Below are 23368 nucleotides of genomic sequence, written 5' to 3'. Positions count from 1 at the left end.
TTACTGCCATGTTCATCATTTTCCTTCCGGAGCACGCATATCATAACCTGCATATCATACATGTCTTGCATCATGTTGCTTGCGCATTCCTCGTTGTTGATTGTGATTCCATTTGTTTGTATTCTTGTCTTGGGTAGAGCCGGGAGACGAGTTCGTGAACGAGGAACCTGTCGAGTACACTTACGAGGATCAAGCTTTCGACAACTCTGAGAACCTTGCAGGCAAGATGACCACCCCTCGAAATCACTTCTATCTTTGCTATGCTAGTTGTTTCGCTCTATTGCCATGCTCGCTACCTATCTCTTGCTATATCATGTCTCCTATTTCAGCCATGTCAGCCCCTAACCATCCTTTCCTAGCAAACCATTGTTTGGCTATGTTACCGCTTTTGCTCAGCCCCTCTTATAGCGTTGCTAGTTGCAGGTGAAGTTGAAGTTTGTTCCATGTTGGAACATGGATATGTTGGGATATCACAATATCTCTTATTTAATTAATGCATCTATATATTTTGGTAAAGGGTGAAAGGCTCGGCCTTATGCCTGGTGATTTGTTCCACTCTTGCCGCCCTAGTACTGTTATACCGGGATTATGTTCCTTGAGTTTGCGTTCCTTACACGGTCGGGTGATTTATGGGACCCCCTTGACAGTTCGCCTTGAATAAAACTCCTCCAGCATGGCCCAACCTTGGTTTTACCAGTTGCTACCTAAGCCTTTTCCCCCGGGTTTTCGCGAGCCCGAGGGTCATCTTATTTTAACCCCCCCGGGCCAGTGCTCCTTCGAGTGTTGGTCCAAACTGAGCAGATTGCGGGGCCACCTCCTGGAAACTCGAGGTCTGGTTTTACTCGTAGGATGTCTCATCCGGTGTGCCCTGAGAACGAGATATGTGCAGCTCCTATCGGGATTTGTCGGCACATTCAGGTGGCTTTGCTGGTCTTGCTTTACCATTGTCGAGATGTCTTGTAAACCGGGATTCCGAGACTGATCGGGTCTTTCCGGGAGAAGGTTTATCCTTCGTTGACCGTGAGAGCTTATGATGGGCTAAGTTGGGACACCCCTGCAGGGTAATATCTTTCGAAAGCCGTGCCCGCGGTTATGAGGCAGATGGGAATTTGTTAATGTCCGGTTTTAGATAACTTGTCACTTGACCCAATTAAAATACACCAAGTGCGTGTGTAGCCGTGATGGTCTCTTCTCGGCGGAATCCGGGAAGTGAACATGGTCTGTGTTATGTTTGATGTAAGTAGGTGTTCAGGACCTCTTCTTGGTCATTGCTAGATGACGTCCGTTCCTTTGCTTCTCTTCTCGCTCTCATTTGCGCAAGTTAGCCACCATATATGTTTTGCCGCTGCAGCTCCACCTCTTTGCACCTCTTGTCCTACAAGCTTAAATAGTCTTGATCTCGCGGGTGTGAGATTGCTGAGTCCCCGTGACTCACAGATACTTCCAAAACCAGTTGCAGGTGCCGACGATGCCAGTGCAGATGATGGCGTCGATCTCAAGTGGGAGTTCGACGAGGAACGTGGTCGTTACTATGTGTCTTTTCCTGATGATCAGTAGTGGTGCCCCAGTTGGGACGATCGGGGATCTAGCATTTGGGGTTGTCTTATTTTCATCTGGATTTTGACCGTAGTCGGTCTATATGATTGTATTTTGGATGATGTATGATGATATTCATGTATTGTGTGAAGTGGCGATTGTAAGCCAACTCTTTATCCCATTCTTGTTCATTACATGGGATTGTGTGAAGATGACCCTTCTTGCGACAAAACCACTATGCGGTTATGCCTCTAAGTCGTGCCTCGACACGTGGGAGATATAGCCGCATCGTGGGCGTTACAATTATGCACATAAATGCATTGAAAACTCAGTTTATGCATAAAAATGTCCAATGAACCCCGAAAAATCACAAAAATTCACACAACACTCCTGTTGTTCTATGTTGACACGAGAAATTTTTTGAAAGCAATAAGAGGCAATGGGTATCGTTTCGTCCGCAAAGATGGGACGTTCCCTACAGAAAACCATCATGCTTGTTGTGAGAAGCTCCGGTTTGTGAGAAGCATATACCCAAACCTGCCCCATATGGGACAAAATTTTTAGCACGGCATGTTGATGCCGCTCCATGATTGCATGCCAAGTTTCATGAATTTCAGACGAGTTTTGGATTTACTATAATTTAAAAACCAGGCATCTCAATGTTTTGTCGGCAATCAACGGTGCCCTGGTGTTTGAAATTCATTCCAAATTGTTGCATGGGACCTAAGCATGCACCCAAGGATACAGATTTGATTTTTTTGAGCAATTTAAATGCACTGGAGCATGTGCATGTAGTTCAAATTTGAATTATGCACAAAAATGCATTGAAAACTCAGTTAATGCATAAAAATGTCCAAACAAACCCCAAAAAATCACAAAAATTCACACAACACTCCTGTTGTTCTATGTTGACACGAGAAATTTTTTTGAAAGCAATAAGAGGCTATGGATATCGTTTCGTCCCCAAAGGTGGGACGTTCCCTACCGAAAACCATCATGCTTGTTGTGAGAAGCTCTAGTTTGTGAGAAGCATATGCCCAAACCTGCCCCAAATGGGACAAAATTCATACCACGGCAAGTTGATGCCGCTCCATGATAGCATCCCAAGTTTCATGAATTTCAGACGAGTTTTGGATTTACTAGAATTTAAAAACCTCGCATCTCAATGTTTTGCCGGCAATTAACGGTGCGCTCGTGTTTGAAATTCATTCCAATTTCTTGCATGGGACCTAAGCATGCACCCAAGGACACAAATTTGATTTTTCGACCAATTTATATGCACTGGAGCATGTGCATATAGTTCAAATTTGAATTATGCACATAAATGCATTGAAAACTCAGTTAATGCATAAAACAGTCCAAACATACCCCGAAAAGTCACAAAAATTCACACAACACTCCTGTTGTTCTATGTTGACACGTGAAAAAATTTGAAAGCAATAAGAGGCAATGGATATCGTTTCGTCCGCAAAGGTGGGACGTTCCCTAACGAAAACCATCATGCTTGTTGTGAGAAGCTCCGGTTTGTGAGAAGCATATAACCAAACCTGCCCCATATGGGACAAAATTTTTACCACGGCATGTTGATGCCGCTCCATGATAGCATGCCAAGTTTCATGAATTTCAGACGAGTTTTGGATTTACTATAATTTAAAAATCAGGCATCTCAATGTTTTGTCGGCAATCAACGGTGCCCTGGTGTTTGATATTCATTCCCATTTCTTGCACGGGACCTAAGCATGAACCCAAGGACACGGATTTGATTTTTCAACCAATTTATATGCACTGGAGCATGTGCATGTAGTTCAAATTTGAATTATGCACATAAATGCATTGAAAACTAAGTTAATGCATAAAAATGTCCAAACGAACCCTGAAAAATCACAAAAATTCACACAACACTCCTGTTGTTCTATGTTGACACGAGAAAAAAAATTTGAAAGCAATAAGAGGCAATGGATATCGAGTCATCCCCAAAGGTGGGACGTTCCCTACCGAAAACCATCATGCTTGTTGTTAGAAGCTCCGGTTTGTGAGAAGCATATACCCAAAGCTGCCCCAAATGGGACAAAAAATTAATCACGGCATGTTGATGCCGCTCCATGATAGCATGCCAAGTTTCGTGAATTTCAGATGACTTTTTGATTTACTAGAATTTAAAAATCAGGCATCTCAATGTTTTGTCGGCAATCAACGGTGCCCTGGTGTTTGAAATTCATTCCCATTTCTTGCATGGGACCTAAGCATGCACCCAAGGACACATATTTGATTTTTCGACCAATTTATATGCACTGGAGCATGTGCATGTAGTTTAAAATCTAATTATGCACATAAATGCATTGAAAACTCAGTTAATGCATAAAAATGTCCAAACGAATCCCGAAAAAATCACAAAAATTCACACAACACTCCTGTTGTTCTATGTTGACACGAGAAAAAAAATTGAATTATGCACCTGAAATGCCTTCAAAACCAAGTTAATGTATAAAAATGTCCAAACGAATCCCGAAAATTTCCAAAATTAGACACAACACTCATGTTGTTCTATGTTGACACTAGGAAAAATTTGAAAGCAATAAGAGGCAATGGATATCGTTTCGTCCCCAAAGGTGGGACGTTCCACCTTTGCGGACGGAACGATACCCATTGCCAGCTATCTTCTCCGGCGCAAAAGCGGGTCATGAATGCGGTAAGGCTGCCATGGACTTCGGCTTTTCTTGGCCGAGGTGTCAGGCGAGCCACTCATCTCGGATGCTGTGTTTGAAGGCCGCGAGGGCTTTGGTGTCCGGACAATCCACAATTTGATTCTTTTCAATCAAGAACCTGGTTCAAAGTTTCCGGGCTGATTCTCCGGGCTGCTGGACTGTGTGACTAAGGTCGTCAGCGTCTGGAGGCCGAACATAGTTACCTTGGAAGTTGTCTCTTAAGGCGCCCTCCAAGTCTTCCCGGCTTCCAATAGAATTTTCTTGGAGGCTGTTCAGCCAATGCCGTGCTGGCCCTTGAGTTTTTAGGGGCAGGTACTTGATGGCGTGGAGGTCGTCACTGCGGGCCATGTGAATATGGAGAAGAAAGTCTTCGATCCATACTGCGGGATCCGTCATACCATCATATGATTCAATGTTTACGGGTTTAAATCCTTCGGGGAATTGGTGCTCCATAACCTCATCGGTGACTCGTAAGGGATGAGCGGCGCCTCTATATCGAGCGATGTCGCGGCGTAGTTTGGATGAAGGCCGAATGCGGTTCTCAGCTCGAGTGAGGTTGTTACTGTCACGCCAGGCATGATGGCCATGCTCTCGTGTCGAAGCATGCCCCCTTGACCCATATATTGATCTTGTCTGACTGGCTCTACTGTCCAGGTCCTTGCGTAGGTCATAGGTATAGCCGGGGGCCTCTGCCTCCCTTCCTCGACGGCGGGCTGGTGCGGGCTGGTGTTCAGCGTGGGTAGCCGATCTGTCACGTCTGCATGGTGGTGTTCATCAGCAGTTTAACACTTTGATGGAATTGGCTCAAGGGCCTCATCGTCAAATTGGGGTAGTAGCTTACGCTTCGGGTAACTCTTGGTTGGGCGTTCGAGGCCATATTCCTTGGCTGCCAGGACATTAGTCCATCTGTCATTGAGTATATCCTGTTCAGCTTGAAGCTGCTATTGCTTCTTTTTGAGGCTTCTCGCGGTGGCGATTAGCCTGCGCTTAAAGCATTCTTGCTCGAGGGGCTCCTCCAGCATGATAAAGTCTTTGTCGCCTCAGAGATCAGTAGGTAGTTACTATCCTTCGAGTCCTCGTTCCCGATTGGATCATCGGGGTTAACTTGCCCGTCCTCCAAATCATCCTGTTCGGATGTTGGCTCGATAGGAATTTTGGGGTCTTCGGCGTTCTCCGGAGTGTTATTATCTTTGGTGTCGGTATTGCTGTCTTTTTCGCGATGCGATTGAGCGGCACCGCTGTCATCGATGCTTTGGAGGTTCTTCGGCAGGCTTGTCCTCTACCGGATCCTTCTTGCCGTCGTCGTTACCTTCTTTGGGTGTCCCCACTTATGGCGGACCTCGAGAGTTCGGATTCAGAGTCCGAGGGAGAGTCTGGCGCTTTAGTGACAAGGGGGGTTCGATTCATGTTTTGGTTTGCTGATGACGCCGTCCCCACCGGATCTCCGGTAGCGAGTTCCATAACCGCAGAGAGTCTGGCAGGCTCTAAGTTCCCGTCTTCGGACCCGGTGGTCCACTCTGGATCTAAGGTCGAAGCGGCGGTCGTGGCCGCGAATCCTTCGAAGTTCAAGTCTCCTCGGATATCAGCGACATAGTTTAGGTTCCCCAAACTGATCCGGTGGCCAGGGGTGTAGCTATCGATCTGCTTGAGGTGGCCAATCGAGTTGGCATGCAGTGCGAATCCGCCGAATATGAAGATTTGGCCGGGGAGGAAAGTCTCCTCCGAAACAGCATCATTGTAGATGATCAAACGAGCCATCGAACCTTCTGTCGACAACACAGAGGAACTCTCAATGAAAGCACCAATGTAGGTGTCAAAACCGGCCGATATCAGGTAGGGGGTCCCGAACTATGCGTCTGAGGATCGAAGGTAACAGGAGGCGGGGGACACGATGTTTACCCAGGTTCGGGCCCTCTTAATGGAGGTAATACCCTACTTCCTGCTTGATTGACTATGATGGATATATGGATTACAAGAGTCGATCTATCTCGAGATCGTAATAACTAAACCCTAGATGTCTAGCCTGTATGAATTCTGATTGCCTCTACTGACTAACCCTCCGGTTTATATAGACACCGGAGGGGACTAGGGTTATACAGAGTCGGTTTACAGAGAAAGGAATCTTCATATTCGAACGCTAAGCTTGCCATCCACGCAAAGGAGAGTCCCATCCGGATACGGGGGAAGCCTTCCATCTTGTATATTTATGGCCCACCAGTCCGACCCATATCACATAGCCCGGACGCCCGGGGACCCCCTAATCCAGGACTCCCTCAGTCATAATAAACGGAATGGTGGAAAGTTGCATGGCAATATATCTCGGAATGGCTATGGAAATGCCATAATAGGTAGGTATGGTGGCTGTTTTGAGGAAGGTATATGGTACCGGCGAAAGTTGCGCGGTATTAGAGAGGCTAGCAATGGTGGAAGGGTGAGAGTGTGTATAATCCATGGACTCAACATTAGTCATAAAGAACTCACATACTTATTGCAAAAATCTATTAGTCATTGAAACGAAGTACTATGCACATGCTCCTAGGGGGATAGATTGGTAGGAAAATACCATCGCTCGTCCCCGACCACCACTCATAAGGAAGACAATCGATAAATAAATCATGCTCCAACTTCGTTACATAACGGTTCACCATACGTGCTTGCTACGAGAATCACAAACGTCAACACAAGTATTTCTACAATCCACAATTACTCACTAGCATGACTCTAATATCACTATCCTCATATCTAAAAACAATCATAAGGAATCGAACTTCTCATAGTATTCAATGCACTTTATATGAAAGTTTTTATTATATCCATCTTGGATGCCTATCATATTAGGACTAAATTCATAACCAAAGAAAATTACCATGATGTTAAAGACTCTCAAAATGGTATAAGTGAAGCATGGGAGTTCAAAAAAAAATTCAAAATAAAACTACCGCCGTGTTCTAAAAAGATATAATTGAAGCACTAGAGCAAATGACAAACTACTCCAAAAGATATAAGTGAAGATCAATGAGTAGTCGAATAATTATGTACTATGTGAAGACTCTCTAACATTTAAGAATTTCAGATCTTGGGATATTATTCAAACAGCAAGCAAAACAAAATAAAATAAAATGATGCTCCAAGGAAAACACATATCAAGTGGTGAATAAAAATATAGCTCCAAGTAAGGTTACCGATGAACGAAGACGAAAGAGGGGATGCCTTCCGGGGCATCCCCAAGCTTAGGCTCTTGGTTGTCCTTGAATATTACCTTGGGGTGCCTTGGGCATTGTCGGTTCAATATCTGGAGTATCTCGTAGTAGGGGTCCTAAGCTAGGCGTCTTGGAGCGATGGTAACATGGACACGGGGTTTTACCCAGCTTCGGGCTCTCTTGATGAGATAATACCATACATGCTGCTTTTGATGGTATTCATATGGGTCTAGTACAGAGTACATGTATCTACCACGAGATTGTAGTAATGAATATGAGATTGTCGATTGACTAGCCTGGCCTCGGTTTATATAAGACACCGGAGGCCTAGGGTTTAGGAGAGTCCTTGTCTTGAGCGCCAAATCTTGTGGAGTCTTCCTTGTATGCGGCAGGGGTTGTCCGAACTGGCCCATGAGTATGCGGCCATGCGGGTCCTCGGCCCAATCTAACTGATCGGGAGACGACGTGGTGAGTACCCCCTAGTCCAGGACACCGTCAGTAGCCCCCTGAACCGGTCTTCAAGTTGGGGACGCTCCTTGATTCTTCCGAACTGTTCTTCATCTTCGGTCGTCGGTCCTTAAAACTGGTTCAACAAATCTTCCCATCTTCGATCTTGAGGATCGCCAAAGTGAATCCAAAGAGTTTACACATCGGGTATCCGAGGAGCCCCTTTAAGTTATCGGCCTTTATCAATGCCTTGTTATTTTTCACGCCACACCTCGGGTTTGAAGTTGTTCCCGTGGGGCGGTATCCTCTTGCATCCGATCTCCAACGCCGGACTGCATTCGAGATATCTTTTGCAGCTAAGCACCAACGCCGGCCGCTTCTGAGCTCCAACATCGGACTGTTCCTAGCTCAAACGCCGGACTATGTCCAAGCTCCAACGCCGGACTATGTCCAAGCTCCAACGCCGGACTATGTCCTAGCTCAAATGCCGGACTGTATCTGAGCTCCAACCCCGGACTGTATCCTAGCTCCAACGCCAGACTATATTCGAGGTGTCACAGATCACCTCGGTTCAAAAAAGGTTAATGAGTTTAGTCGAGCTTAATGCCAGAAATGCCCTCTAGGGAGGCAGCCACTGGCGTCCGAGCTTTATGCCGGACTGCTTCCGGGGTGTCTATTGTAGTCGAGCACCAAACGTCGGACTGTATCTGAGGTGGTGCACCACCTCGGCCATGGGCTGATTTTTATGAATTTAATTCTGAATTATGCAATGTAATCTCTGCCGAGATGTATAGCCAGTAGCCCTCAAGGTGCATGTTGGCTTAATATCCTGGATGCACCTGAAGGAAAAAATCAAACCGCTGACCCTAGTAGCCCCTGAGACTCAGGTCGATTCATAAAATCAGCCTGAGGATCAATTCCCAGCTCGGCAGCATACTTAGGAATAGAAACGCGGTGTGCAAAGTCCTCGAGACTCAGGTTGGGTGCGGCCGACCAACCTGAGGATAATAATCTCCTTGAAAACTATATTACATTTTAAATTTTCTGCATTGGATTGTCAATGCAGTAGCCCCCGAGACACTGGTCGGGTGGCAACACCAGATCAGGGCATAGATGTACCCCTTTAATATTTGTAAATAATAAGCACGAAGCCCAGTAGCCCCCGAGCCCTAATGTGGGCACGGGTGGCCGAATTAAGGATCGATATCCAAAGTAAAATCACAAATTATATGTAATGATTCTATGTATCCAAGTACTTTACATCATCAATGCTCGGATCCGCATTGTACAAAACTTTGTTGACCCACCATCAGCTTCCACCTCCTTGGCCAGTAGCCGAGGAGTGTTTGTCCTACTTTATAAAGCCTTTACAAGGGCAAAGATTTATGACAAACAAGGCAATCCGGCCATACGGTTTTATAAACAAAGGTACGCAGAGAGATATGTTATATTACTGTTTAATGTAAGAAACATCTTCCAAAGAAAATAGTCCCGCTATCGGTTCCTTTCTTTGGGTTGTCATGCCAACCATGATCATTAAACCTCACCTCCGATCAATGCAGGAGAAAAATATTGAGGATTTAGTTCGGGGAAAGTTCCCAAACTCTATGGTATTAATGAACCAAAATTTTCACTTCCGTCTTTGCCGACCAATGTGATACTTTAAGATTGCTAGCTTTCGGCTTCACCCAGTCTGAGGTACTAACTTGGATGACCCGGTAGTAACAATCATAGAGGTGCTCCATTTACCACCTAGCCGAACAATCGGGAACGTAGGGGTAAGCACAGGAGCCAGGCAACCTAGCTTGGCCAAAATCTTAAGTCAAATTGATGCATAATTATGGCTTTATGTAACGATAATTACGGAAGGCAACGCTTGTATAATGAATACAAATGATGATGATATATATTTATTTTGACTCTATTGCGACCGTTTATCAGTTGAAAGTGGCCCATTGTCGGCTTCTACCCCATTGTAGATACTATGCAGGGTGTTTCTATAATAACCAGACAACCCTTAGCCGACGTCTCGGTGCCCGGAGGCGGTTGTGTTAGCGGAAACGAGGCAATGGATATCTTGGCTTTATAACTTTCACTTAGTCATAGGAGCGTTAAACTTGGGAAGCTAGCTACGAGCCCCCGGTTAGTGTTCGGCGACAGCTGAGGTCAAGCCGTAAACACTTCGGCCAATGTTATGAACGACCCATCATTTAACACGGTCATCGGATCGCTGACCAGTTTGCGCCTATTGTGACAGTCAATTTTTGGCTTTCTCCACTGAGGTGCTTAACCATGCGAGCTGGAAGCACAATTGCAGTGGTTCTCCCGTTGCACACCTAGCTGAACAAAGCGGAACATAGGAGTCAAGCACAGGAGCCGGGCAACCCAACTATTGACCGAAAACACAATTCGAACCCGATGCATATATAGCGATATCCGAGAATGTTTTTGCCAAATCCCTAAAGCTGTCCGGCCTTGCACTGCGAGACTTATGTTGGGAACACACAAATAGTTTAAAAGTGCCATAGGCTCGAAAAGCCAAAAAACCTCCGTGAAAACTTGACGTCCGAACAAGATCAAGTGTTCGATGCCAATCCGAAAATTGGAAAAAAAAATTGTGCTTCTGTCGTGTTTTAACAACGACCAAGAAGAAAACACATTTACAGCTCATATATAAATTTTAAGAGCCCCCAAGTGACTTGGGTAAAAAGAATTTTATGTATAATGATCGTATGTACCGAAGTACTCATATCATATCTGTGTTCACCCGAACTTTATACGCGTCTTAACCGACCGTCGGCTTCTCCCTCTTCGGTCAAGGGCCGAAGAGTGTTATGTACTTCACCTGTCGAGAATATCGACGGTGTTTCCTATAACTAGGCTATCAGGTCATAAGGCTGTAATAGACAAAGCGCACTCAGGGAAATTATGCTATATTACCGACGAAGTGTAAGAAGCATCTTCAAAGAAAATAGTACCCCCACCGATAGCTTTCTTCGGTTGCTCATTATTACTATGAGACTTGTGCAATAGATTTTTTGTACTCATGAGTTCCGTTGTGTGCCGACCATTGTTGAAACAATAAGAGCGCTAGCTTTCGGCTTCACTCAGTCTGAGGTCCGGCTCGGATGACCCGATCGTGACAATCGCAGAGGTGCTCCCTTTACTCCCTAGCCGAACAATCGGGAACGTAGGGGTAAACACAGGAGCAAGGCAACCCAGCTTGCAAATCACTTAAGTCAACATGGTGCATATTGTGGCGTAATACACGAACAAGGAACGAAGCCGTACAAGTATAATCATTTGCAAGAGGAAAGGCTTCATAAAGGAAGCCCCCAAGTAAACGGGGTATTTGAATTTGTGTCTCACAAACAAAGTTTTGACAAGGAAATTTTTCACAAACAACTTTTGGCCCAAAAAGTATAATGCTTGGTCGAACCGAACAAAATTTGAAACTGAAAGTCTTTGAGCATGAAAGTGACTTAGCTGCTTAATGTGTTCGGTGTAGATGACGTGGCCCAGGCTTGTGGCGGTCGAGGTCCCAACCGCCGAGCTGGTCCCAAGGTGGTCGGGCGAAGAGCTCGGCATTTCGAAGTGATGACATAGCTTGGCCGATGTGGTGAGGCAGGGCCCCAGCTCCAGCCGAGCCGGCAAAGTAGGTCGGCAAGGTAATGCCGAAGTCCCTGGAGTAGGTTAGAGAAGTTATGATAAGACCCTCGGTCCAGCCGAGGTGACTGAGCCAGTCTACGCGGTGGTCGTCGGAGCCCCCATGTCAGCTGAAGTGTCGTTGGCTTGAAGAAGTGATGGCGTGGCCTGGTATAGGGCGGCTTGCCAAAGTGACAACGTAATTTGATCGACAAAGGTGGGACGACGACTTCGGCATGCCAAGGTGACCGCGTGACATGGTCGAAGTAAATTATCTGCACACATAAAACAGTGCAAGCAGGAAATAATAATAATAATAATTGAAAAAAAGAAGACGCATAAGTAATTTATGCAAAGTGAATAAAGGAACAAGGCCTGAGGTCCGAGGTTAATTTTGGCGACGCGACGCGGAGGCGTTGACATCGGTCGGGATTCGAATATGTAGAATAAACCGTGTCACGAAGGCACTTGTCCACCGACCACTAGTTACGTAGACGGTCTTTAATTAGATACGGTGATGCTTGATCTCTTCGGCTTGTATCGCCTCATGGCAGCGTAGAGTATTAATATACGTACATGCATGCAGGCTGTGAAAAGAGAAAATAATTCCTTGCATAATTAATATATGCAAAATGTATTTAAAGAGAAAAAAAAGGTCATGGCTTAAACGCCAAGATCGGTTTGGCAGAGCATGTATGTCAACATCCACGGGATGATTACGTAGACATGGCCTGATGACAGCACGATGATGGTGGCTGTCGTGGACAACGTTTGCTTGACATGACTCAGTACATGCAAAACTGGTCGTACTGTCTATCACTCAGACCTTAAAAAATCAAGTTGCAAATTAGTAGTGCGTTAGTGCATAGCCTACACATATTCAATAAAAAGAAGCAATGGCCGGATAACAGCAGCCTTAATACTTATTTTTTGAAGGAAAACGAAGCAAAGAGACTTCCCTGGATATGCGGCTGCTTGGGACCACGTCGTGTACGGGTGTAGGATGCCTGGGGCGGCAGCAGCCCTGACAGCTGGAAGTCACCATTGCATGAGAGCAGCAGGTCGGTCCGGTCTGACAATTTGACGGCAACTACAAGTCCGATGACCATGTGGTGATGCTGGCGCCTCGTTGTTTACTTGGCATCAACTATAGTGTACGTGAAAAACCAGTTCCACATTTAATCAATCAAACCTTGGAACACGTGTTGCAAATTAGTACTAGTACACTAGTACATTAGAGTTTTTCTTATGCACGTTCAGCCAAAACTAGCGGACGATGAATAGACACAGTAGCAGAATAAAAAAGGAAAAGAGGAGGAAGAGAGCCTCACTGCCGCTGCCGATCTGAGCGCCTGACAGACGGCCACCCGCGCCGCACTGCATGGGCAGTACGGGCTGCAAACTCTGCTCGGCCAGGTCGCCGCCGCTTAGATTGCACTTTTTACCAGGTGCTTTATGGTGCGCAAAGTAGCTTGGATCCGATATACCACCAGACAGCGGATATAGTCGTCGCCGCTAAAATTTTCTTGATCCAACATGACTGCACATAAATAGCATAACACAGCGGCAACACTTTTGTAGGAGAGAAAATTTACATGAAATAGATCTGACTGAAAAAATACTACCTGATCATCCCATCGATCCGTGACGATCACCTAGCAGGCTCTCAATGAAAGCACCAATGTCGGTTCAATATCCGGCGTATCTCGTAGTAGGGGTCCTAAGCTAGGCGTCTTGGAGCGATGGTAACATGGACACGGGGTTTTACCCAGCTTCGGGCTCTCTTGATGAGATAATACCCTACATGCTGCTTTTGATTGTATTCATATGGGTGTAGTACAGAGTACATGTATCTACCACGAGATTGTAGTAATGAATATAAGATTGTCTATTGACTAGCCTGGCCTCGGTTTATATAAGACACCGGAGGCCTAGGGTTTAGGAGAGTCCTTGTCTTGGGCGCCAAGTCTTGTGGAGTCTTCCATGTATGCGGCAGGGGTTGTCCGAACTGGCCCATGAGTATGCAGCCATGGGGGTCCTCGGCCCAATCTAACTGATCGGGAGACGACGTGGTGAGTACCCCCTAGTCCAGGACACCGTCAGGCATCCCCAAGCTTAGGCTCTTGCCACTCTTTATTCAGTAGTCCATCAAAACTTTACCCAAAACTTGAAAACTTTACAACACAAAACTCAACAGAAAACTCATAAGCTCTGTTAGTATAATAAAACAAATCATTCACTTTGGTACTGTCAAGACAAGATTCATATTTTTTTCTCACATGATGCCTATTGTACCCTATCATTTCTACAATTTATATTAAGAAATATAGGCCATAGAAACTAGAAAACAAGCAAAATATGCATCGAAAACAAAATCTGTCAAAAACAGAACAGTCTGTAAAGATCTGAATTGAAATCATACTTTTGCAATTCCAAAAATTCTGAAAAATTAGGAAAATCTAGACAATTTGTATATCAATATTGTGTAAAAAATTCAGATCTAAATCACTTTCCTGTGAATTTTCCAAATTCCTGGACCGGGAGCAAAAGTCTCAGTTTTTTCACAGAATCAAGTCAGCTGTCATCCACACTATCCCAAAGGCTTTACTTGGTACTTTATTGAAACAAAAGCTAAATAATGATTATTACAGTAGCTTAATCATGTGAACATGCAAAAACAGTTGGGGTAAATATTGGGTTGTCTCCCAACAAGCGTTTTTAATGCCTTTTTAGCTAGGCATGATGATTTCAATGATGCTCACATGAAAGATAAGAATTGAAACATAATGAGAGCATCATGAAGAATATGACTAGCACCGCTTCCTATGCATAGGGATTTTGTGAGCAAACAACTTATGGGAGCAAGAATCAACTAGCATAGGAAGGCAAAACAAGCATAACTTCACGATTTTCAACACATACAGAGGAAACTTGATATTATTGCAACTCCTATAAGCATATATTCCTCCCTCATAATAATTTTCAGTGGCATCATGAATGAATTCGACAATATAACCATCACATGAAGCATTACTTTCATGATCCATAAGCATAGAAATTTTATTACTCCACATAAGCAAAATTCTTCTCATTCATAATAGTGGGAGCAAACTCAACAAAATAACTATCATGTGAGGCATAATCAAATTGAAAATTAAAATCACGATGACAAGTTTCATGGTTATCATTATTCTTTATAGCATACATGTCATCACAATAATCATCATAGCTAGCAACTTTGTTCTCATAATCAATTGAAACCTCTGCCAAAATAGTGGATTCATCACTAAATAAAGTCATGACCTCTCCAAATCCACTTTCATAAGTATTATAAGATTCAACACCCTCCAAAATGGTGGGATTATTATCTAGAGTTGACACTCTTCCAAACCCACTTTCATCAATATAATCATCATAAATAGGAGGCATGCTATCATCATAATAAATTTTCTCTTAACTTGGGGGACAAAAAATATCATCTTCATCAAACATAGCATCCCAAAGCTTGTGGATTTGCGTATCATTAGCATCATGGATATTCAAAGAATTCATACTAACAACATTTCAGTCAAAGATTGCAAAGATTTAGTGCCAAAGATTTTATAGACTTCTTCCTCTAACACTTGAGCACAATTTTCCTTTCCATCATTTTCACGAAAGACATTAAAAAGATGAAGAATATGAGGCAACCTCAATTCCATTTTTTGTAGTTTTCTTTTATAGACTAAACTAGTGATAAAACAAGAAACTAAAATATTCAATTGCAAGATCTAAAGATATACCTTCAAGCACTCACTTCCCCAACAACGGCGCCAGAAAATAGCTTAGTTGACGGGGTGTGAGTGCCGCTTACCTAGCCTCCCCGATAATGACGCCAAAAAGGAGCTTGATGTCTACTACGCAACCTTCTTCTTGTAGACTCGTGTTGGGCCTCCAAGCTCAGAGTTTTGTAGGACAGTAGCAAATTTCACTCAAGTGGATGACCTAAGGTTTATCAATCCGTGGGAGGCGTGGAATGAAGATGGTCTCTCTCAAACAACCCTGCAACCAAATAGCAAAGAGTATCTTGTGTCACCAACACACACAATACAATGGTAAATTGTATAGGTGCACTAGTTCGGCGAAGAGATGGTGATGCAAGTGCAATATGGACGGTAGATATAGGTTTTTGTAATCTGAAAATATAAAAACAGCAAGGTAGCAAATAGTAAAAGTGAGCAAAAACGGTATTGCAATGCTTCAAAACAAGGCCTAGGGTTCATACTTTCGCTAGTGCAAGTTCTCTCAACAAGGATAACATAATTAGATCATATAACAATCCCTCAACATGCAACAAAGAGTCACTCCAAATTCACTAATAGCGGAGAACAAACGAAGAGATTATTGTAGGGTACGAAACCACCTCAAAGTTATTCTTTCTGATCGGTCTATTGGGCTATTCCTATAAGTGTCACAAACAGCCCTAGAGTTCGTACTAAAATAACACCTTAAGATACACATCAACCAAAACCCTAATGTCACCTAGATACTCCAATGTCACCACAAGTATCCGCGGGTTTGATTATACAATATGCATCACACAATCTCAGATTCATCTATTCAAACCAACACAAAGAACTTCAAAGAGTGCCCCAAAGTTTCTACCAGAGAGTCAAGACGAAAACGTGTGCCAACCCCTATGCATAAGTTCACAAGGTCACAGAACCCGCAAGTCGATCACCAAAACATACATCAAGTGGATCACGTGAATATCCCATTGTCACCACATGTAAGCACATGCAAGACGTACATCAAGTGTTCTCAAATCCTTAAAGACTCAATCCGATAAGATAACTTCAAAGGGAAAACTCAATCCATTACAAGAAGGTAGAGGGGGGACCCCGTAAGATTCAACTATAGTAGCAAAGCTCGCGGTACATCAAGATCGTGCCAAATCGAGAACACGAGAGAGAGAGAGAGAGAGAGAGATCAAACACATAGCTACTGGTACATACCCTCAGCCCCGAGGGTGAACTACTCCCTCCTCATCATGGAGAGCGCCGAGATGATGAGGATGACCACCGGTGATGGTTTCCCCCTCTGGCAGGGTGCCAGAATGGGCTCCCGATTGGTTTTTCATGGCTACAGAGGCTTGCGACGGAGGAACTCCCTATCTAGGTTTATTTCTGGGGGTTTCTATATTTCTAGGAATTTCTGGCGTCGAGAACAAGTCAGGGGGGTCCACGAGGAGCCCACAAGACCGGAGGGCGCTCCTAGGGGGGTAGGGGTGCCCTCCACCCTTGTGGAGGCCTCGTGGCACTTCTGCCCAACTTTTTTGCTTTGGGGGCTTCTTCTGGTCCATAAAAGATCACCGTAAATTTTCAACTCATTTGGACTCCGTTTGATATTCCTTTTCTGCGAAACTCAAAAACAAGGAAAAACAGAAACTGGCACTGGGGTCTAGGTTAATAGGTTAGTCCCAAAAATCATATAAAATAGCATATAAAACATCCAAGATGGATAATATAATAGCATGGAACAGTATCAGTCTGTCCCTGCAGCATCGCTAAACCCAAGTGGCTGAGCTCTGTCTTGCGGGCTAGCTCCCGTGCACGTTGCCTCCCATGGTCCTTGGTGCCTTGTTCTCGCATGAGCTAATTGATACGTCTACAACATATCTATAATTTTTGATTGTTCCATGCTATTATATTATCTGTTTTGGACGTTTTATATGCATTAATATGCTATTTTATATTATTTTTGGGACTAACCTATTAACCTAGAGCCCGGTGCTAGTTTCTGTTTTTTCCTTGTTTTTTAGCTTCGTGGAAAAGAAATACCAAACGGAGTCCAAACGGAATAAAACCTTCGCAATGATTTTTGTTGGACAAGAAGACACCCATGAGACTTAGAGATGAATTCGGAGGAGCCATAAGGCGACCACAAGGGTGGAGGGCGCGCCGAGGGGGTTAGGTCATGCACCCCCACCTTGTGGCCCCCCTGTGACTCCCCTAACCTAATTCTTTCGCCTATATATTCACATATATTCCCAAACCACCAGAAGCATCCACGAAAAGACTTTTCCTCCGCCGCAACCTTTTGTTCCCGTGAGATCCCATCTAGGGGCCTTTTCCGGCACCCTGCCAGAGGGGGATTCGATCATGGAGGGCTTCTACATTAACTCTATTGTCGTTCCGATGAAGCGTGAGTAGTTTACCACAGGCTTACGGGTCCATAGCTAGTAGCTAGATGGCTTCTTCTCTCTCGTTGATTCTCAACACCATGTTCTCCTCGATGTTCTTGGAGATCTATCCGATGTAATATTCTTTTGCGGTGTGTTTGTCGAGATCCGATGAATTGTGGATTTATGATCAGCTTCTCTATGAATATTATTTGAATCTTCTCTGAATTCTTATATGCATGATTTGATATCTTTGTAATTCTCTTTGAATTATCGATTTGGTTTGGCAAAATAGAACGGTTTTCTTGCAATGGGAGAAGTGCTTAGCTTTGGGTTCAATCTTGTGGTGTCCTTTCACAGTGACAGTAGGGGCAGCAAGGCACGTATTGTATTGTTGCCATCGAGGATAAAGAGACGGGGTTTTCATCATATTGCTTGAGTTAATTCCGCTACATCATGTCATCTTACTTAATGTGTTACTCTGTTCTTCATGAACTTAATACTCTAGACGCAGGGAGGAGTCGGTCGATGTGTGGAGTAATAGTAGTAGATGCAGAATCATTTCGGTCTACTTGACACTGACATGATGCCTATATTTCATAAACATTGCGTTAGATATCTTCATAACTTTGCGCTTTTCTATCAATTCCTCGACAGTAATTTTTCACCCACCGTATTATTTGCTATCATGAGAGAAGTCTCTAGTGAAACTATGGCCCCCGGGTCTATTTTCTATCATATAAGTTTCCCATCTACTATTTTCCATCATATTAGTTTTCGATCTACTATTTTGCAATCTTTTACTTTCCGATCTATAAACCAAAAATACCAAAAATAATTACTTCATCGTTTGTTTAGTTTCATCTATCTCTATCACATCTCACTTTTGCAAGTAACCGTGAAGGGATTGACAACCCCTTTATCGCGTTGGTGCAAGTTGTTTGATTGTTTGTGCAGTTATTAGGTGATTTGTGCGTTGTATCCTACTGGGTTGATACCTTGGTTCTCTAACTGAGGGAAATACTTATCTCTACTTTGCTGCATCACCCTTTCCTCTTCAAGGAAGAAACCAATGCAAGCTCAAGAAGTAGCAGGAAGAATTTCTGGCACCGTTCCCGGGGAGATCTACGCCAAGTCAAGACATACCGAGTACCCATCATAAACTCTCATCTCTTGCATTACATTATTCGCCATTCACCTCTCGTTTTCCACTCCCCCACTTATAAAATGATTCTCGAAAAGATTTGCCTTTTTATTTGCCTTCTTTCCGTATGTCTTTTTGTTTGTGTTTCCATGTGCCTTCTCTTTGCTTGCATCTTTGCTTGCTAAAAATCTATTTATATGGATCCACTTAAAGTTTTCTACTTGGATGATCTTCCATCCATATGTGCTCGTGCTGAAACCCCAACTAGTTTAGTTGAGGGAAAATCTTTAGATGAGCATGCTCATTTTGTGCCTAACCATTTGTCTGAAAAAGGGAGACTCTTATGGAATCAAATAAATTTTTTGCTATGTTATGCTTGGAATCTTTGTGAACTTTGTGATTTTACTTGTTGCTCTAAGAACCCTAAAAAACACCTTCCCTACCTATGTGATTTTAATGACAATAAAATCTAATCTTCTTATGAAAAGGGTATTTATAGTTACTATGATATCAAACAAATTGAAGAATTTGTTGCTTTTAACGGTGCTTATGAAGTTGCTTCTTTGATTGAAAAGTATGATATTACTCTCTACATATCTAAATTTTTTGACATACTTAAATATTGCTATGAAAACTATGCTCATAATGCCGATGTCAAAGAATTTATTGAGAGAATGGTCGTTGCTTTGGAAGAAAATAATGATATGCATGAATCTATAGATAACTATGATTCCGACGATTTGATTGAAATATCCCTTGATGAACATGATGCTTTCTATTCTTATGGCCAGGATGCCAATATTTATGGAGATGAATTTGCTATAGTTCCTTATGTTAAACATGATATTGTTCCTATTTCACCCATACTTGATAGTTCCATGAATCAAAAACATGATTGCAATGATGTTATTATAGATTATATTAATGTCAATTGTGCCAATAATGTGCAAAACCCCAAGCTCGGGGATGCTAGTTTTGCTATGTCCGCTACTTATTGCAATGATCATGATGGGGTGATAATGCTTCTTATGATCTTGAGAATTTGTTTTAAGCCTCATGATGAATATGTTTGCTATAATATTGAAAGTGGGTTTGGAAGAGTGTCAACTTTAGGAAATAAAGATCCCACTACTTTGGAGATTTATAAGTCTTATGAATTTTTTGATAAAAGTGGGATTGGAGAGGTCATGACTTTAGTTAATGTTATTCCCACTATTTTGGAAGAGTGTCAACTTTGCATGCATGTGGTGTTGGAAATATGCCCTAGAGGCAATAATAAAATGGTTATTATTATATTTCCTTGTTCATGATAATTGTCTATTGTTCATGCTATAATTGTGTTATCCGGAAATCGTAATACATGTGTGAATACATAGACCACAACATGTCCCTAGTGAGCCTCTAGTTGACTAGCTCGTTGATCAATAGATAGTCATGGTTTCCTGACTATGGACATTGGATGTCATTGATAACGGGATCACATCATTAGGAGAATGATGTGATGACAAGACCCAATCCTAAACATAGCACAAGATCGTGTAGTTCGTTTGCTAGAGCTTTTCCAAATGTCAAGTATCATTTCCTTAGACCATGAGATTGTGCAACTCCCGGATACCATAGGAGTGCTTTGGGTGTGCCAAACGTCACAAAGTAACTGGGTGGCTATAAAGGTGCACTACGGGTATCTCCGAAAGTGTCTGTTGGGTTGGCACGAATCGAGACTGGGATTTGTCACTCCGTATGACGGAGAGGTATCTCTGGGCCCACTCGGTAATGCATCATCATAATGAGCTCAATGTGACCAAGTGTTTGGTCACGGGATCATGCATTACGGTACGAGTAAAGTGACTTGCCGGTAACGAGATTGAACAAGGTATTGGGATACCGACGATCGAATCTCGGGCAAGTAACGTACCGATTGACAAAGGGAATTGTATACGGGATTGATTGAATCCTCGACATCGTGGTTCATCCGATGAGATCATCGTGGAACATGTGGGATCCAACATGGGTATCCAGATCCCGCTGTTGGTTATTGACCGCAGAGTCGTCTCGGTCATGTCTGCATGTCTCCCGAACCCGTAGGGTCTACACACTTAAGGTTCGGTGACGCTAGAGTTGTAGAGATATTAGTATGCGGTTAACCAAAAGTTGTTCGGAGTCCCGGATGAGATCCCGGACGTCACGAGGAGTTCTGGAATGGTCCGGAGGTAAAGATTTATATATGGGAAGTCCTATTTTGGCCACCGGAAAATGTTCGGGATTTTTCGGTATTGTACCGGGAAGGTTCTAGAAGGTTCCGAAGTGGGGCCCACCTGCATGGGGGGACCCACATGAATGTGGGTAGTGGGGGCAAGGCCCCACACCCCTGGTCAAGGCGCACCAAGATCCCACCTTAGAAGGAATAAGATCATATCCCGAAGGGATAAGATCAAGATCCCTAAAAAAGGGGGATAACAATCGGTGGGGAAGGGAAATGATGGGATTTCTTTCCCCCACCTTTGCCAACGCCCCAATGGACTTGGAGGGCAAGAAACCAGCCCCCTCCACCCCTATATATAGTGGGGAGGCGCATGGGAGCAGCACCCCAAGCCCCTGGCGCCTCCCTCTCCCTCCCGTGACACCTCTCCCTCTCGCTGAGCTTGGCGAAGCCCTGCCGAGATCCCCGCTGCTTCCACCACAACGCCGTCGTGCTGCTGGATCTCCATCAACCTCTCCCTCCCCTTGCTGGATCAAGAAGGAGGAGACGTCTTCCCCAACCGTACGTGTGTTGAACGCGGAGGTGCCGTCCGTTCGGCGCTCGGTCATCGGTGATTTGGATCACGACGAGTACGACTCCATCAACCCCGTTCACTTGAACGCTTCCGCTCATGATCTACAAGGGTATGTAGATGCACTCTTTTCCCTCTCGTTGCTAGAAGACTCCATAGATTGTTCTTGGTGATGCGTAGAAATTTTTTAATTTCTGCAACGATCTCCCACAGTGGCATCATGAGCCAGGTCTATGCGTAGTTTCTTTGCACGAGTAGAACACAAACTTGTTGTGGGCGTAGATGTTGTCAATTTTCTTGCCACTACTAGTCTTATCTTGTTTCGACGGCATCGTGGGATGAAGCGGCCCGGACCGACCTTACACGTACGCTTACGTGAGACAGGTTCCACCGACTGACATGCACTAGTTGCATAAGGTGGCTAGCGGGTGTCTGTCTCTCCCACTTTAGTCGAATCGGATTCGATGAAAAGGGTCCTTATGAAGGGTAAATAGAAGTTGGCATATCACGTTGTGGTTTTACGTAGGTAAGAAACGTTCTTGCTTGAAACCTATAGAAGCCACGTAAAAACATGCAACAACAATTAGAGGACGCCTAACTTGTTTTTGCAGCATATGCCTTGTGATGTGATATGGCCAAAAGGATGTGATGAATGAAATATATGTGATGTATGAGATTGATCATGTTCTTGTAATAGGAATCACGACTTGCATGTCGATGAGTATGACAACCGGCAGGAGCCATAGGAGTTGTCTTTATTTTTTGTATGACCCGTGTGTCATTGAATAATGCCATGTAAATTACTTTACTTTATTGCTAAACACGTTAGCCATAGAAGTAGATGTAATCGTTGGCGTGACAACTTCATGAAGACACGACGATGGAGATCATGATGATGGAGATCATGGTGTCATGCCGGTGACGAAGATGATCATGGCGCCCCGAAGATGGAGATCAAAGGAGCAATATGATACTGGCCATATCATGCCACTATTTGATTGCATGTGATGTTTATCATGTTTTACATCTTATTTGCTTAGAACGACGGTAGCTTAAATAAGATGATCCCTCGCAATAATTTCAAGAAATTGTTCCCCCTAACTTGCACCGTTGCGAAGGTTCATTGTTTCGAAGCACCACGTGATGATCGGGTGTGATAGATTCTAATGTTCGAATACAACAGGTGTAAGCCAGATTTACACACGCAATACACTTAGGTTGACTTGACGAGCCTAGCATGTACAGACATGGCCTCGGAACACGGAAGACCGAAAGGTCGAGCATGAGTCGTATAGAAGATACGATCAACATGAAGATGTTCACCGATGTTGACTAGTCCGTCTCACGTGATGATCGGACACGGCCTAGTTGACTCGGATCATGTTTCACTTAGATGACTAGAGGGATGTCTATCTGAGTGGGAGTTCATTGAATAATTTGATTAGATGAACTTAATTATCATGAACTTACTCTAAAATCTTTACAATATGTCTTGTAGATCAAATGACCCACGCTAATGTTGCCCTCAACTTCAACGTGTTCCTAGAGAAAACCAAACTGAAAGATGATGGCAGCAACTATACGGACTGGGTCCGGAACCTGAGGATCATCCTCATTGCTGCCAAGAAAGATTATGTCCTAGAAGCACCACTAGGTGACGCACCCATCCAGAGAACCAAGACGTTATGAACGCTTGGCAGCAGCGTGCTGATGATTACTCCCTCGTTCAGTGCGGCATGCTTTACAGCTTAGAACCGGGG

The sequence above is a fragment of the Aegilops tauschii genome, chromosome 5, assembly GCF_002575655.3.
Source record: "Aegilops tauschii subsp. strangulata cultivar AL8/78 chromosome 5, Aet v6.0, whole genome shotgun sequence".
NCBI classification, from domain to species: domain Eukaryota; kingdom Viridiplantae; phylum Streptophyta; class Magnoliopsida; order Poales; family Poaceae; genus Aegilops; species Aegilops tauschii.
The sequence above is the reverse complement of the archived record's forward strand: the minus strand, read 5'-3'. Positions refer to the sequence as shown.